Source organism: Vicugna pacos, chromosome 9, assembly GCF_048564905.1.
Source record: "Vicugna pacos chromosome 9, VicPac4, whole genome shotgun sequence".
In the NCBI taxonomy this organism is placed as follows: Eukaryota; Metazoa; Chordata; class Mammalia; order Artiodactyla; family Camelidae; genus Vicugna; species Vicugna pacos.
The window spans coordinates 975,010-982,625 of record NC_132995.1 but is presented as its reverse complement, the minus strand read 5'-3'; the positions used below and the strand labels follow the sequence as shown (position 1 = coordinate 982,625).

The 7,616-nt window shown below is 40.6% G+C and overlaps 1 long non-coding RNA gene across 1 annotated transcript; it reads right to left on the bottom strand.

Moving 5' to 3' along the window:
• Positions 1-3,218: 3,218 nt before the first annotated feature.
• LOC140698014 (uncharacterized) lies at positions 3,219-4,283 on the bottom strand. Its single transcript, XR_012075367.1, has 2 exons — positions 3,852-4,283; positions 3,219-3,763 (listed from the first exon to the last, which is right to left on the bottom strand). It is a non-coding gene; the product is annotated as an uncharacterized lncRNA (long non-coding RNA).
• Between the last annotated feature and the right edge of the window lie 3,333 nt (positions 4,284-7,616).

Genomic DNA, 7,616 nt, shown 5'->3' with positions numbered 1-7,616 from the left:
TGAGAATGCAGGTGTGTGATTTTTCCACTATAAAGCTTGCTCTCACTAATTTGGGTTTCCATTTTCCATTTTTTAAAAATAGAAATTCTCACATTCCCTGGTAGGCTTTTTTGCCTGTGAACACACAGCAGACAAGGAAGACTCCTTATTTCTGCCATCACTTCAGTTCTCACAGGGCTTACATTTGGGAAAGGGGGGAGTACTTCTCATGTCAACCAACCAAGTGTTTTCTAATTAGTAAACCAAGGTTGCCAGCTGGCATTTGCAGTCCGCAAACATTGGGTCCCTATGCATTCCAGTTCATAACCATAAAATGAAATTTGTCGTAGAGAACTTGATGCTGATCTGACTAAACTCAGTTTACATGTGAACGTGACGGACCCACAGAGAAAACAATTCCCACCCTATTTTGATGGGATCCCCTCCCAGGCAGAACCACCTCAAAATAACAGTAAATACTGAATTTGCTTAGGCCATATCTAACTCAGCCTTCTCTATGCCATGCTTCAATTTATCCTTTCCTCGCTCATTTTATTTAAAAAAAACTTTTTTTTATTTAAAAAAATTTTTATTACTTTGTTGTTGTTGGGGGGATAATTAGATTTATTTGTTTGTTTGTTTGTTTAATGGAGGTACTGGAGGTTGAGTCCAGGACCTCCTTCTTGCTAAGCATATGCCCTACCACTGAGCTATTCCCCCCACCCCATGTTTCCCCTTTTTTGGTAACACATTTTCTTACTTTAAATGGACTTTTAAGAATATGTGCTTATTGCTGCAGTGGTTATTAATTGAAGTCTTATGGTGGAATCAATCTAGATGTCCACATAAAGGCTGCTGTTTGAATAAATGATGGACCATTCACATACTATATTTCTCTACAGGCATAAAGTGAATGAAGCTCCTCTCTACCCATGTGTGATGTTACTTTCAGGATATATTCTTAAGTGGAAAAAGGGAGGTGAGATATGTTGGCAAAAATTCAATGAACTATCAAGTTAAGGGAAAAAAATGAGGGCGGGATTTATTAAAGCCACACTGAGAATTATACCTTGGGGAGCAGATTCTCAGAAAGCTCTGAGCACTAGTTTGCCTGTTAGAAGTTGAAGGCACAGTCATATACATTTCCAAGACAAGGATCATACATCAAAATGACATGCTGCAATTTTGCATCAAATTCACTAAGGATACATAGTGCAGGTAAGCACATACAAAGGAACAGCAAGTCACCATGATCCCCTACAGTGCTGGGAAAGAATGCTATTCCTTTAAGAAGTTACATTGCTAGCATCAGAAGAGAGGGGAAAAAACTCATCTTTGTGGTCAAACAGGCACTCCCATCTTTGAGAAGCTCTGGCTAATGTGTGATGCAGATGCACTCTGCACGTGAGGGAGGGGCCCAAACAAACACAGACAGAGAATTCTATTTTTAATTTTTCTGGTCAAGACCTAAAATATAAATTTTATTTATTTATTTATTTACTTATTTATTTCTTTTTCTTTTTTATTTTTTCAGACCTAAAATATAAATTTTATCTCATCAGGTAGAGGTTGTATAGTATTCTACAATTATTCTTATGGTTGTGAAGGAATAAGAATATAAATAAATGTAAATAGACACACAGGCACATATATACACAACTGCATTTTAAATATGTTTTATTTTACTATTTAAAAATATTTAAGAATTAACTAGAATCTTAAATGAATGAGGATATAAAAGGGCAGAGCTGAAACAGTATGGAGGAGCAGAAATAGAAACTAGACATATATGAATTGACCTGAGTTATAGTTTCGAATTTTGGACACATTTTATATACATTTTTTTCTCTCTCTCCCTCTCTGTGGTTCTTTCCGCATAATTTCCATAGCTACATCTTCCAGTTCACTAATATTTTGTTCTATAATATCTCATATGCTGCTCATTCCATGCAGCATATTTTATATTTTAGATGTTGTGTTTCTTTAAACTTCTATAGGTTGATTAAGATTTGTTTGGCATCTTATATTTTCTCTTTATTAAATTCAGTTTTTCTACCCATAACTCCAAAACAAAATGTAGGACATCAATAAAATCTATGTAACATGCTTGTATGTCAGTCTGCCATGTTTGTGCTTGTTTCCAATAGACTTTTTTTTCTAGTGCTGATAGGTCTTGTATTTCTGTTTCTTGGCAGGTATAGCAATTGTGCATTGGATACCAGATACGTAACCAGTGTAAGATTTTAACTTGACATCGTGGGGTGTTGCAGTTTATACCAGAAACACAGATGACTCTCAAAATACTCACTTGTGTGAAAGAAACCAGACAAAAGAGTAAACACTTTTTGTTCCATTTATATAATGCAAACATAATTTAGTGAAAGAAAGAAATCAGTGATTGCTGGAGTTTTGGAAGCTGGTAAGTACACCTTAGCCCACCAGTGAAAGAATAGCAAATTTATCCTAAATCAAGCCGTAGAAACTACAAAAATAGAGCCCAAATAAATGAACTTTGAAAACAGGTAAACAATAGAGAAAAGAAATGAATCCAAAAGCTGTTTTTTTGAAAAGATTGTAGAGCTCATGTAATCTGACTCCTTGCTCTCAGGGTTCACTGTCCAGTGCTGTCTACTATGGAATATCTGAAAAACATTGTTGTGTATATTTTGACTGGTTTTCTAGTAATTTATGGTTGGTAGGTAAATCTGGTCTCCATTAGCCAACTATGGTTGGAATTAAAAACCCTTACCTGAGGATATTCGAGTTTAGATTTTCCAATAAATAGTAAGAAGTATAGAGATGGTTATGATTATTATTTTTGAGAATTTTAGATACAAAAACACATAGGTAAGTCCACTAGTTTTTTTGCTACAAGTCGATGGGTTCCTGTAATGCGCTCTTGTCCTCTATTTTCAGAAGAGATGTCTGAGATGAACGGGACTTCTCCTCTTCGAGACTGACGCCAACTTTCAGACTCTGTTCTGGATATCTGGGATGTCTGAAACATTTGACCAAATGAGCCTGGAGAACATTCTTAGGGGTTTTCACAGTCTTCTTCCCAGGCTACATTGTTTGACGGCTGTAGGTGGAGCTATGGACAGACCTAGGTGTATCCCTCACTGTGGGGGAGAAGCAAGTAGGCTGAATGTCAGCAGCCTTACTGAGTAGGCCGTGGGACCCAGGTCCAAGGTCACCACAACTTGCCTGTGTATGAGGTAAGAGGTAAATGTACACATGCACCAGTTATGTAAGCTTTATGAATAAAGAAAGTAAAGGTACGCATGCGCTAGTAGCGTTATGTAAGTAGTCTGAACAAAGAAATGAATAATGCACATGTGTGAGCAGAATAGATAAAAGTAGGACAAGTGCGCCACGCGGGCGTGCGCCCTCTTGTTGAACTAGAATAAGGTGCTGTTTCGCTCCATGTCAGCTCCTCGCGCAGTTTGTTTCGCAGTATGGCTGCTCCTTGCACATTTTTCCATTTGGGCAGCTCAACTCCTTGAATTCCTCTTCAGCCCCCCTTGGCTGACCCTGAAGCTATGGGGTTTTGTTTGTTTGTTTTTGTCTCCATGACGCAGGAAATATCAGGGCCAGAACTGAAGAGAAATCTCCCATTCCTGAGGGCTCTATAGTTGTCAGCCATGCAGGGGAAATAACAGAGAATGGCCGAAGCGAGATCCCTGTCCCTAAAAGCTCAGATCCAGTGAATGTGAGACGTTCCTCTGCTCCGGCCACTCAGAGATGACAATAGTTAACTTCATTTCAAACGTAAAACAATACTGACCTGTGAAGAAATTCAGATACACGTGAATAGTGCACCTGGCATTCTCCTTTCCCCACCAACCACAGCTGACCCCTGTTAAAACACTCACGTTCACATCCTGTCTTTCGCATGAAGCATTTTACTGTGGCGAACTGGCAAATTGTGTGAGCTCCTCCACAAAAAGGTTTATTATGTTCAGCAGCAGGTCTCAAATTCTCCCCGTTCACAGTTGGAGAGTTTGGAGAAGGCACGTCTCAGCCTTCAGATTCATGCGCCGCCATTGATGGATATCACGTGGGATTTCATTCCATATAATCACTCGGCCCAGTTACAAGGGAAGATGGGAACGTAGTTAATGCGGGTGGGCACAGGCCCACGAAACGAGAGAATCCGTTCAAGCGGAAAGCTTGTGGTTTCCAGGCAACCGCACCGCCTGCTTCCGGGATCCGCCAGGCCCAACCAACCAGGTCTCCAGCCAGGATTCTCTACCTTCCACGGGTGGGCGGGCTCACTTCCTCCCCAGATACCCTCTCTCGCGAGATCGGCGGTCACGGTGCGCCTGCGCAGAGAACGCCACTACCTTCGACTCCCAGAAGGCACCGCGCGTGGACGCGGGAGGCGTGGGCAGAGTCCTCGGCCTTCAGCGCTTTCGCTTCTGGGAGTTTAACGCTGAGCGGGTTGTAAGCGCGGGCTCAGGCGCGCGAGCGCAGGAAGTTGACCGGAAGGCCCTCGTCTCCGGAGCCCTGGGTGAGACCGCGGATATCCGCAGGTGGGTTAGGGCTTCGGTAGTGTGTGCTGGCCCGTGGGAGCTGACGGGCCTTGCTGTGTCGGGGGACCGGTCAAGCGTCCGTTTCCCCTGCAGACGCCCAGCGGATTGGCCGTGCAGGGTGGGGAGGGTAGAGCTTTATTACACCCTGCGTTGTACTTACGCCGATGACCGTAGCCAGGGGTCAGGTATTAGAGTCAGAGCGGTTGCCACACTGTTTCAGAAGACGTGGATATTTGGGGTCTTATATTACTTACAGATGGTGTGGTAATTAGTAAAACCACTCTGAGAAAAATTATTCCCATCCGAGAAAGATTTTTGCTAAAGAGCGGCCCCGCCTCACGTGAACGAGGTGATGACGTGTAGGACAGTGTTCACAACAGCAACCTGGATATGGCTGTCGAAAATCCAAACCGCGCAATAAGTAGAATGGAGCAGAAAGATGAGAGGTTTTTTTTTTTTTTTGAGTAAAGGTAGATTTATTTAGAGAGATAAATACTGCATAGAGTGTAGGCTGTTTCGGAAAACAAGAGAAAGGCCACGAGGTGTGGGGGTTGGGTACTCAAGTTAAAGTTGAAGTAGGTGCACACTCTATAGACAGAAAGGTGAGTTTTTTTTATTGATTTATAATCATTTTACAGTGTTGTGTCAAATTCCAGTGTTCACAATTTTTCAGTCATTCATGGACATATACACACTCATTGTCACATTCTTTTCTCTGTGATTTATCATAACATTTTGTGTATATTTCCCTGTGCTATACAGTGTAATCTTGTTTATCTGTTCTACAATTTTGAAATCCCAGTCTATCCCTTCCCACCCTCTACCCCCCTGGTAACCACAAGTCTGTATTCTCTGTCCATGAGTCTATTTCTGTCCTGTATTTATGCTTTGTTTTTGTTTGTTTTTGTTTTTTAGATTCCACATATGAGCGATCTCATGGTATTTTTCTTTCTCTTTCTGGCTTACTTCACTTAGAATGAAAGGTGAGTTTTTTTGCAACGGTTTCAGCCTGCAAGGAGGGAATCTCAAGGATACTGGAGCATTGAGTTCTCAGTTGCTCACAGACTGAGGGATTTTTATGGGGTTAATGGGGGAATTATTTGACTTTTTCATCTGATTGGTCTTTCGTATTTAGATCAGGGTAGCTGAGTCAGGAAGAAGGAAATCCAGAGATGGTGTGAACAAACTTGAAGTTTGAGAATCGGCTGGTATCCTCTGCTGATTTTGAAGAACTGTAAACTCCTGCAGCTGCGTCAGGTAAGGTTAAGTTTGGTTTTCTTTAATGCAGCTGTGTTGGCCAACTTCATTTTGTCCGTCGTATAAGTGACTCCGTTTTAGTTTTGGGTCTACACAATCCAGGAAAGAGGATGGGTAATTGGGCTTGTCCACAATACTGGACATATACTCAGCCTAGTATTTTTCCTTCTATGGTTGTAGTGAAACAGAGAAACATCACTATTTGCTGCAGAATTCCCCCTTTCTAGCATTTGGGCATATTCCACATGGCAACCTGTAGCTTCTCAATGTGATTGAGCACTAATTTTTCAGGTGGAAACCAGCTCACTAATTCATCCCAGGTAATTTACCAACATGCTGGTGTTTGCCTCAGCTCTGTGCCGAACCCTTCTTTTTCTCCACACTGCCCTTTCCTCGGTATCTATCAGTTCTGGAAATACTCACCCTAACCCTCACCATCTTTGGATGAAATTAACGAAACACATTTGGCTTTTCTGTTATCTGTTTGCCAACAATATTTCATTCTGTGAATTGCAGTCACCAATTCTATTCAAAATATGAGTTTATAGATATGTGAATTTTTAAAAATTGAAATGTAATTGACATATGACATATTAGTTTCAGGTATACAACATAGTGATTTAGTATTTGTATATGTTGCACAATGATCAATATGTCTAATATCCATCACTGTACATAGTTACAATTTTTTCTTGTGATGGGAAATTTTAAGATCTATTCTCAGCAACTTTCAACTATACAGTACAGTATTAATTATACTCACCGTTCATTACATCATTATTAACTTATTTTATAACTGGAAGACTGTACATTTTGACCATCTTCATCCATTTCACACGTTCGCTATCCCCAGCCTCTGACAGTCACAAGTCTGTTCTCTGTATCTGTGAATTTATTTTAGGGGGGAGGGTTAGATTCCACATATAAGTGAGATCATGCAGTATCTTTCTTTCTCTGACTTGTTTTACTTAGCATGGTGTTCTCAAGGTCCGTCCATGTTGTTGAAAATGGCAAGATTTCCGTCTATTTTTGGCTGAATAATATTCCATTGTATGTGAATGTATAAACCACACCACATTTTTCGTCCATTCGTCCGTTGATGGGCACTCAGGTTGCTTTCATGCCTAGGCTGTTGTACATACTGCTGCAGTGAACGTGGATGTGCATATCTTTTTTAAATATGTTTTTATTGAAGTACAGTCAGTTTACAATGTTGTGTCAATTTCTGGTGTACAGCACAATACTTCAGTTATATAGGAACATACATATATTTGTTTTCATATTCTTTTTAACCATAAGTTACTACAAGATACTGAATATACTTTCTTGTGCTATACAGTGTAAACTTGTTTCTATTTTGTATATAGTAATAAGTATCTGCAAATCTTGAAGTCCCAGTTTATCCCTTCCCACCCCCTGAAGGCATGAATCTTTTTGAGTTACTGTTTTTGTTTCCTTCAGATAAATGCCCAGGAGTGGCTCTGCTGGATCAGGATTTTGTTTTTGTGGTGGATGTTTAGGCTCAAATGAGTAGCTACATAGTCCAGGTCATAAACTGTGGATGAAGGGTCTCAGTGCCCTCCATCTTGCCTTCAGTCCTTATGGGATGAGCAAGATCAAGTTTTATGAAGATAGGGAGAGGCATAAAGGGCTTCCTATACGTGGAAGTGAAACATGTCTCCCATTCAATATAGAAGAGACAATGGGAAAATTACTGAAGTTGGTGTGAGGTATGAGCCAGCCAAATGGCCTGGAGCAAGATAGAGACTCCCAGGGGTTTGGTTGCCAGACTAGAATTTTACTTTTTTCGAACAAGTTTATCGTGGTATAATTTGTATACAGTAAGTT